Consider the following 11217-nt stretch of genomic DNA (forward strand, 5'->3'; position numbering starts at 1 on the left):
TGTGTTAGTTCTATCACTTTAGTTCAAAAAATTTTTAACACCTGTAAATAGTGCTCACCACTGTAAAAGGAAATAAGAAAAGTTTTAAATTCCCTTGTAGTGTATTTAATGGGTTATACTACGGGATCATGTTATGCCTTACAGAGGGGTAGGGTGTGACATGTTTTAGTGGTATCAGAGCTAGTTTTTAAATTTTGTTTTCACCTGTTACTTGAATATTCTTTCTTCATAGTACAACTGCTCAATATCATTGTTTGATACATACAGTACATTACATTATAAATATACACTAACAGGAGGAAATCTCCTTATGTTATTTGTTCAGAAGGTCTAAGATCCTCGCATTGACTATGGAAGAGGGTGATCATTTAGTCAATCAATCTATTGAGGCTGAGGTACAAGGGGATGCCCCAAGCCTACACAATGTCAGTGGTTCAAGACACCGGCCCTGCATCGCAGATTTCCTTCTCGATTCACTCCACTCAAGTGGATGTAATGTTCCAACAAATGGCTGGTAATGTGCCTACTCAAGTCCCAATATAGACACCAGTGGTACAACCACAGTCTCCTACTAGGCAGTATGACAAATTGATGAAGTATGGGGCTACAGAGTTCAAGGGGACAGTAGATCCTCTAGAGGTTAAACAGTGGTTAGAGAGGATGGATAGGGTATTCAAGAAACTGCATTGCACGGAGGAACTCAGATTTGAATACTCAGTATCTTTGCTATAGGGGGATGCTTATGACTGGTGGAAAACCATTCCCCACAGTCTGGTAGAACCTGCAATGTTAACATGGAATGACTTTCTTAGGGAATTCAGACAAAAATATGTCCCTGATGCTTATGTAGACCAGAAGCTATAAGAGTTCCTAAGTCTGAAACAGGGGAGTAGATCAGTGGCTGAGTATGAAAGAGAATTTTCCTGCCTGAGCCATTATGCAGTGAGTCTATTTTCTACCAGCAGGGAGAGATGCAAGAGGTTTGAAACCGGCTTAAAGCCCAGTATCAGATTACAAGTAGTCGGATTCAAACACACTAACTTCTCTGAACTTGTTTCTCAAGCCCTAGAGTTGGAAAGAATTGAGTCTGAAGCTGCTCCTGAGAAAAAGAAATCAGAGAAAATAGAGAAAGAGGGAAAATCAGTAGAACAGAGTTCCAGTGGTCCTACTGGAAATAGGAAGAATCATGGGGGACAAAACAGAGGTGGCAAGAAGTCTGGTAGGGGAAGATATTCAGGACAAAAGCCTCCCCTAGTTGGTCAGCAGAGTACCAGAGGTTCCTACCCTCCCCGCCAATGTGAAACTTGTGGAAGAAATCATGGTGGGATATGCTATAAGGCTATTAGAGCCTGTTATAACTGTGGAGGCACAGGACACTTTGCCAAGGACTGCACCAGTAGTCGCAGAGTTGGACCACCTCCTACTACTGCAGAAGGGTCAGTTCAGAGCCCTGTCACCAAAAGTTCACAACCACCTAGTAGAGGTAGAGGCAGGGGTAGAGGTAGCCTAGCAGGCAGGCAAGGCACAGTGAAACAATCAGAGCAAGACAGTGCTCCAGTCAGAATCTATGCAATGAGACAGAGAGAAAAGGCCGAGACATCTGATGTTGTGGCTGGTACCTTCTCAACTTTTAATCAAGATGTATTTGTATTATTTGATTCGGGTTCTACCCATTCTTATGTGAGTGCTAGCATCATTGATTGCATTGTTGTTCCATGTACAAAAATGGACTTTGAGGTGCTAGTAACAAGTCCGCTAGGACAGGAGGTTAGGGTTAATAGAATGTATAGAGATTGTCCTTTGGTGATCCAAGGACACACTTTTCTATCTGATTTCATTGAAATGCCCTTCAGAGATTATGATATCATCTTGGGCATGGATTGGTTAGCCAGGCATCATGCCATGATTGGTATGAAGTCAAGACGATCACTTTTAGCCTCCTCGATGCTGATGTGGTAATACATGGGAGAGGCGATTATTGCCATCAAACATCATTTCGCTGCACTAGCGGAAAAATGATCAGAAAGGGGTGTGAAGCATACTTGGCACATGTGGTAGACACCCAAGTGGGGAGTCCAGCATTGAAGGACATCCCTACAGTATATGACTTTCCAGATGTGTTTCCTGATGAATTGCCAGGATTACCTCCGAAAAGAGAAATGCAGTTTGAAATTAATGTTATGCCTGGTATGGATCCAATCTCCATAGCGCTATATTGAATGGCTCCAGCAAAGTTGAATGAGTTGAAGATACAGTTGCAAGAACTACTTGAAAAAGGCTTTATCCGCCCTAGTGTGTCACCTTGGGGAGTGCCAGTATTATTTGTTAAGAAGAAAGATGGCACTCTTCGCTTGTGTGTTGACTACCGGCAGATGAATAAGGTGACAATAAAGAACAGATATCCATTACCACGCATTGATGATCTGTTTGATCAGTTGAAAGGTGCAGCTGTATTCTCCAAAATTGATTTGCGATCTGGTTATTATTAGTTGAAGGTGCAAGAGCAGAGTATTCCAAAAACTGCTTTCAGAACTCGGTATGGCCACTATGAGTTTCTAGTAATGCCATTCGGGTTAACAAATGCTCCAGCTGCTTTTATGGATCTGATGAACGCTATCTTCAGACCATATCTCGACCAATTTGTGGTGGTGTTTATTGATGACATTTTGATATACTCGAGGAATGCAGAGGAGCATGATAGACATCTGCAGATTGTACTGCAGACTTTAAGGGAGAAACAGCTATATGCCAAATTGTCGAAATGTGAATTTTGGCGGAAAGAAATCTCCTTTTTGGGACATGTTATATCAGCTGAAGGGATCAAGGTAGATTCCAGCAAGGTAGAAGCTATCCTTAATTGGAAGCCGCCCAAGAATATCACAGAAATTCGCAGTTTTCTGGGTTTAGCTAGATATTACCGCCGGTTTGTGAAGGGGTTTTCTATGTTATCTTCTCCACTGACCAATGTCACACCCTACCCCTCTGTAAGGCATAACATGATCCCGTAGTATACCTAATGAATTACCAACTCCGTCTACTGATAATCCATTAAATACACTACAAGGGATTTTAAAAACTTTTCTTACTTCTTTTACAGTGGTGAGCACTATTTACAGATGTTAAAAACCTTTTTGAACTGAAGTGATAGAACTAACACATTTGAATTATTTAGAGTTTCTGTAAAAATTTTGGCAGAGTGCCATCTGTATTTTGGACAAAATAGTTCTTCAGAAAACCTGTAAAAAGCACTTCAATAGATTTCCAAATCTCAACTCCAACATATTTCTCAACACAACCCATTTCTCAATTCAAATCCATAGTGATTTTTCAAAGACTGAGGTAAAAGAAATATAATACAATTTTTACAAGCCAAAATAACTCATAATTATTTTGCAACTTCAATGTACAATTTTTATTTATAACTGCTCAAAACCAACAATAATATGTACATACAGTGAACATACATTACATTACAAAATACAAAATATTGGTATACTCATTATACCCGGTAGTCTCTCGTTGGAGGTACTAGCAGCCTAGTCTGCTGCACTGTCTGTCTACTGCATGACAATAATAAAGCTATCGCTGAGACAATGTCTCAGTGGTGCACAACATTAACCAAATACAAATTTAAATCACAATTCATAATTCAAATAAATAGTGGATATTTAAAAACCATAGTTAAATTCAAGACAATACTGTCATAAGGAATTTAACACAATATCACAATAAATCTCAGTAATCAAAACATGGTTAAATTCAAGAGACAGTAAATGTCAATAAGAATTTAAATTTCATTTCACAAATTATCAAATCGCATAACAACACAATTTAGTCGAATAAGTTAAGAATACAGTGTTGCCAATTCACTCACAACTTAAGCCATGACACAAATTTCCGATCAATGCCGCGTTGTACACCACGACAAAGCAATCACAACCCCACTAATCGAAATCAATGAGGAAGGGAGCTAGCTATATAATGAGTACTCATCTGATCACCTCAACTGGTAAACCAGAGAGGGAGAAAAATAAACGATCACGACTCATTAAATGGGGAAGGAAAATAAACGATCACAACCCCATAAATGGAGAAGGAATGATATCATACTGTCATGCTAAGTATGAACACAAAATCAATTCCAAACATTTTATTCAAATGATTCGTGAGAATCCAATAAATTTCCAAAGTTATAATTTCATTCACAAAATGGCAACACAATTCATAATTATCTTTAATTTCCACAAAAACCATTTACAGTGCTTTTCAATCAATAGTATCCATCAAATCATTTACAATTCTTTTCAAGCAATAAATATCCATTCAAACACATTTCCACAATTTAAAATAATAATGTACAAATAGTCATAATTCATTCAATTGAAAAATTCAAAAGAAATACTGTTGTGCACAAACACAATTTAAATCAATAACATACAATTAATCATATGAAATCTTATTCAGAGTAAAATCAGTTGAAAACTAGTTGTGCACAAACCTCTGATAATTGTCTTCTGGTTTGGACTCAGTGTTTCCTTCCCTTTTCCTGAGTGTTTGGTAACTGAGAAACATAATTTGAAGTGTTTCAGTACTAAATTAAACTGTCTCTAACGATAATGTTCGATAATTAATTCACTGAAGGCTATTATTTGCTCAATCACCTAATATACCGACCCTCGATGCGTTTTAGGTAAATTAGGTTTTAGTATCATTAATATGTCACATTCGATAGGGTTTTAGGGTTGGTACGTTTTACCAAACTCATTTCCTTGTTTAGTGCATTTTAATGCAACTTGCTGGATTCCGGGATACTAGTTTGACCTAGCCGGACGACCTAGTTCCCTCAGTTTTCGGGTTTTGGCCAAAACTACAAACTTGTAGATTCATGTCTTACGGAACGCGGGGAAAAATTTTTGGTCATTCTGAGTTAAGTAGACCAAGTTATGATCATTATACTATTGCTGGTCAAATGGCATCAAATTAGGTCAATTTTAGGTCAATTTGGTCAACTTTGGTTCGGCCAGTTTTTGGACCCGAACTTGTGCAAGCTTTTTGACTTACTTCTGGTCATTTCTGGGCTTTAGTGTCTTCATAAGACTTGTAGGTATGGGTCTTAACTATTCATGGTTAAAATTTCAGGTCAATTGGACCTGTTTTGAGTGAGTTATGGCCTATACACTAACTGTTGCCCAAATGGTCAGTTTTTAGGCCTCATTTTCACTTAATCCGAATTGGTCATTTTTCATGCCACCTTGCAAGCAGAATTTTGGTATGCTTTCTCAATGAAAGTTGGCACATTTTGTGCCTAGTTTCACCTCCAATTGGTCTCATACCAATTGAGGTTACACATTTAAAGTTATAGGCTAAAACGCATACTGCCTTAATCACATTGCTTAAACATACATCAATTACACCCTTACCTTACTATATGTTCACTTCCCTTACCAATTCTGTTTTGGTACATTACCAAAACCATATTCCACTTCACTTTAATATCACTTTGGGCAGATTACAATTATCCTTAATACACCAATTAAAACTCAAATTTATAAAGTCTAAGTACAATCACATATACACCTAAACATTACTCATTCTTACATACACTTTACACAATCCATCTATATACATATCCATCAATCCTTAATGTCAATATTCTGCCAATACCTTTATGAACACATACATTTATCCAAGAGTCCCAAGGCTGCCGAAAATGTTCCTCAATACCAAAGTGTCCTACAATTCATCAATTTCCATTCCAAGTGCAAAATCACCATATACATATGGAATAATTTATTAGGACATTAAATCACCATAACCAACATAATTTCTCATCAAATATATGCACAAATATTTCATCAAATACATAACTCCATGGCTGTCCAAAATGGACATCTCAATAACTCTTCAAACTTGAAAATTTTCTTCACAAAACCAACACCCATAACATGAACACAAAGTTTAATAAAGCAATCTTCCAAAATACAAACTTACCTTATGGTTGGAACTTGCCAAACCTTGATTAAACTTCTTGATTTTGGTATCAAGCTCTTCCTTATGATGTGTAGACAATTTTTAATGAAGCTATCTAAGTGATTGGAGTTGAAATGGAGGAGTGCATGAAGCTTGAAGAGAAACGGCCATGGAGGTTTTGGGAGTTTTTCCTTCACGGCAATGGAGGTTTCTAATGTTGAAGATGACATTTTAGTGGAGCAATCTGCCCACTTATGCTTGTTTTTAATTCATTTTATAATTCTTAGTGGTCCACTTACTTACTTTAAATCATATAATATGTTTAATTTCCACTTATTCCACATTAAACTCTTAATTTTTGTTATTTACTTTAGGTACCACCAAATTAATTTTTCATTTTATTTTCTAAGTGTAATATTATTTATTTTTAATGGAAATTTAGGTCAAAAGACAATTCGGGATGTCGATTGACCATAATGCCCCTATTCGGGTTGCATTCCCGATTTTTCGGTAACACCGGGTTTTGTCTGTTTTTCGATTTCTCACTTCTCTTTGTACTACTTATTTAATTTTTCTTTGATCTTCCTAATGATATTTATTCTTCAATAAGGGTCTATTTAAGTTCTAAAAATGTTTTCCAGGGTTCCCCGCAGTCCAGGGCTAGTCAACGGTCCACGCCGTGACTTCCTGGTGCGGTCACCCATCGCTAGGGTTCTCGGCTCGCTTAACTTGGTTACATTTCTTTGCTATTATTTTTCCTTTGTTTTTCTTATATTTTCTTTTCTTGTATTTCATTATTTTATGTCTCCTCACTCATATTGAAGTGTAGTTCTAGGCATCCTAGCTGTCCGGACAACACTGGTCACCGGAGCAGCAGAACGCACTACCGAACTTAGGGGTGTTACAATTCTCCCCCCCTTAAATAAATTTCATCTCGAAATTTTACCCAATAGCCATCTTACAATAGTCATACGTTTATTTTCTCCTTTCTATACGATCGTATAATCTTCTTTTCCTCAAATTTGAATAAGACTTTTAACAATCTAATACAACGTTTAATTTGTTTGTGTAACACTAATCTCCTCTTACTATTGTCCTGTCTAATATTTTGATTCATGTTCCTTCTTGAATGACCCTTGAGGTCATGTTAGAATCATTCATTTAGTCATTGGTCCTCTGACCATTCTGGTCCATAGTCTTCCTCACATTAGTAATATTTCTTTGTTATATATGAATCAACTGTTCAAATCTCTACTTCCATAACTCTTTTTATCTGTCAATATTTTATAACTTACTTTCTTTTGTACCGAACTATAACCTTTCGATATTCTAACTTTTGAGTTTTAGATCCCTAAGTAGGATTTTCAAACTTATTTCTAACAATTAAATTATGTCCTGGCATAACTATACAAAAACAGATGCCGTTGGCAACTATCCTCATCTAGGTGTACTATCAGATAGTACGTAGCTCTACACAATAATCTCAAGTTAGTACTGTAATCCGCAGTTTACAGTATAAACAATCAAGAACATTGCATAGTTACTACAATACATCCCAATAGATCAAACTTTCCTATCCTTTGTCCTTTTCGAATTCACTGATATCCGAACTTATTCTGATTACAATATCCATTAACAATTACTAACAGTAACATCTCTGCCTTCATCTAGAGCAATTCTATTACTGTAACTTACTTTTACGTCCTCTTGCTTTACATTAAATAGGCTCGCCAATTAGCTTTATAATTTATGGTGTGTCAGGAAATACTTTTCGCCGATAAACTCTTCCAAAACTAATTTCACTTATTATCACAATCCCTATCCTAAAGGACTAATCACTAATGTATCAAAATTTATTTCCCTGACCTCCTGTCTTAGCGGACTTGTTACTAGCACCTCAAAATCCATTTTTGTACATGGAACAGCAATGCAATCAATGATGCTAGCACTCACATAAAAATGGGTAGAACCCGGATCAAATAACACAAACATATCTTGGTTAAAAGTTGAGAAGGTACTAGCCACAACGTCAGATGTCTCGGCCTCTTCCCTCTGTCTCATTGCATAGACTCTGATCGGAGCACTGTCTTGCTCTGAATGTTTTACCGTGCCTTGGCTGCCTGCTGGGCTACCTCTACCCCTGCCTCTACCTCTGCTAGGTGGTTGTGAGCTTCTGGTGATAGGGCTCAATCGACCCACTGCGGTAGTAGGAGGTGGTCCAACTCTGCGACTCACCGTGCGATCCTTGGCAAAATGTCCTGTGCCTCCACAGTTATAACAGGCTTCAATAGCCTTATAGCATATCCCACCATGATATCTTCCACAATTTTCACATTGGCGGGAATGGTAGGAACCTCCGGTACTCTGCTGACCAGTTAGAGGAGGTTTCTGTCCTGAATGTCTTCCCCTACCAGACTTCTTGCCACCTCTGCTGTGTCCCTCATAGTTCTTCCTCTTTCCAGTGGGACCATTGGAACTCTGTTCTACAGATTTTCCCTCTTCCTCTGTCTTCTCTGATCTCTTTTTCTCAGGCGCAGCTTCAAACTCAATTCTTTCCAACTCTAGGGCTTGAGAATTAAGTTCAGAGAAGTTAGTGTGTTTGAAGCCTACTACTTGTAATCTGATACTGGGCTTCAAGCCAGTTTCAAACCTCTTGCATCTCTCCCTGCTGGTAGCAAGTAAACTTACTGCATAATGGCTCAGGCAGGAAAATTCTCTTTCATACTCAGCCACTGATCTGTTCCCCTGTTTCAGACTTAGGAATTCTTGTAACTTCTGGTCTATATAAGCATCAGGGACATATTTCTGTCTGAATTCCCAGAGAAAGTCATTCCATGTTAGCACTGCAGATTCTACTAGACTGTGGGGAATGGTTTTCCACCAGTCATAAGCATCCCCCTGTAGTAAGTGTAACACCCCAAAGTTCGGTAGTGCGTTCTACTGTTTCGGTGACCAGTGTTGTCCGGACAGCTAGGATGCCTAGAACTACACTTTGACATGAGGGAGGAGACATAAAATAATGAAATACAAGAAAAGAAAATACAAGAAAAATAAAGGAAAAATAATAGCAAAGAAAGGTAACCAAGTTAAGCGAGCCGAGAACCCTAGCGATGGGTGACTGCACCGGGAAGTCACGGCGTGGACCGTTGACTAGCCCTGGCCTGCGTGGAACCCTGGGAAACATTTTTAGGACTTAAATAGACCCTTATTGAAGAATAAATATCATTAGAAAGATCAAAGAAAAATTAAATAATTAGTACAAAGGAAAGTGAGAAATCTAAAAACAGACAAAACCCGGTGTTACCGAAAAATCGGGAATGCAACCCGAACAGGGGCATTATAGTCATTTGACATCCCGAATTGTCTTTTGACCAAAATGTCCATTAAAAATAAATAATAATACACTTAGAAAATGAAATGAAAAATTAATTTAGTGGTACCTAAAGTAAATAGCCAAAAATGGGGTGGAAATGGTGTAAATAACACATTAAACTTATAATATGATTAAATAATGTGAGTGGGCCACTAAAGGATTAAACTAAAGGCATAATGGGGCAGGTGTACACCCATTATCCCATCTGCACTTCATCTTCCTCATTTGAATTCCTTCATGCCGATTTGAGAAAGAAGAAAACCACCATGGCCGTTTCACTCAAGCTCACTTAACCTCTCCATTTTCAACTCCAATCACTTAGGTTCCTTCATGAAAAATTGTCTACACATCACAAGGAAGGGTTTGATACTAAAATCAAGAAGTTTGGTGAAGGTTTAGCAAGTTCCAACCATAAGGTAAGTTAGCATTTTTGAAGATAGCTTTGTTAAACCTTGTGTGCATGTTATGAGTGTTGAATTTGTGAAGAAAACTTTTAAGTTGAAGAGTTATTGAGATATCCATTTTTGGGCAGCCATGTATTCATGTATTGATGAAGTATTTGTACATGTATTTGATGAGAATTATGTTGGTTATGGTGATTTAATAACCTAGTGAATTACTTCATATGTGTATGGTGATTTTTGCACTTGGATGGGAATTGATGAATTGTAGGACACTTTGGTGTTGAGGAACATTTTCGGCAGCCTTGGGACACTTGGATAAATGTGTGTGTTCATGAAGATGTTGGCAGAATATTGACATAGAGAATTGATGGATATGTGTATAGATTGATTGTGTAAGTGTATGTAAAAACTAGTAATGTTTATGTGTATGTGTAATTGTATTTGGACTTTGGGAATTAGAGTTATATTTGGTGTGTTGAGGATAATTGTAATCTGCCCAAAGTAATGTTAATGTAAAGTGGAATATGTTTTTGGTAATGTACCAAAACAGATTTGGTAGGGAAGTAAACATATTGCAAGGTAAGTGTGTGATTGATGTGTGTTTAAGCAAGGTAACTAAGGGCAGTGTACATTTTAGCCAATAAGTTTAAATGTGTAACCTCAATTGGTATAAGACCAATTGGAGGTGGAACTAGGCATAAAATGTGCCAACTTTCATTGAGAAAGCATACCAAAATTCTGCTTGCAAGGTGACCTAAGAAAATGACCAATTCGGATTAGGTACAATTAGGACCTGAAAAATGACCAATTGGGCAGCAGTGAGTGTTTAGGCCATAACTCACTCAAAACAGGTCCAATTAACCTGAAATTTTAACCATGAATAGTTAAGACTCATACCTACAAGTCGTATGAAGACACCAAAACCCAGAAATGACCATAAGCAAGTCAAACAACTTGCACAAGTTCGGGTCCAAAAACTGGCCGAACCAAAGTTGACCAAATTGACCTAAAATTGACCTAAATTGATGCCATTTGACCAGCAATAGTGTAATGACCATAACTTGGTCTACTTAACTCGGATTGACCTAAAATTTTGCCCCGCGTGCAATAAGACATAGATTTTGTAGTTTTGACCGAAACCCGAAAACCGAGGGAACTAGGTCGTCCGGCTAGGTCAAACTAGTATCCCGAAATCCAGCAATTTGCAATGAAATGCAAGAAAACGCAATATACATAGAATTGAGTTTGGTAACACGTACCAATCCTAAAACCCTATCGAATGTGACATATAAAGGACACTAAAACCCAATTTACCTAGAAAATATCGAGGGTCGGTATATTAGGTGATTAAGCAAATAAAGGTATTCAGTGAATTGTTTATCGAACATTATCGTTAGAGGCAAGTTAATTTAGCACTGAAACACTTCAAATTGTGTTTCTCAGTTAACAAGGACTCAGCAAAAGGGAAAG

The sequence above is a fragment of the Hevea brasiliensis genome, chromosome 9 (genome assembly GCF_030052815.1).
Source record: "Hevea brasiliensis isolate MT/VB/25A 57/8 chromosome 9, ASM3005281v1, whole genome shotgun sequence".
Taxonomy (NCBI): Eukaryota; Viridiplantae; Streptophyta; class Magnoliopsida; order Malpighiales; family Euphorbiaceae; genus Hevea; species Hevea brasiliensis.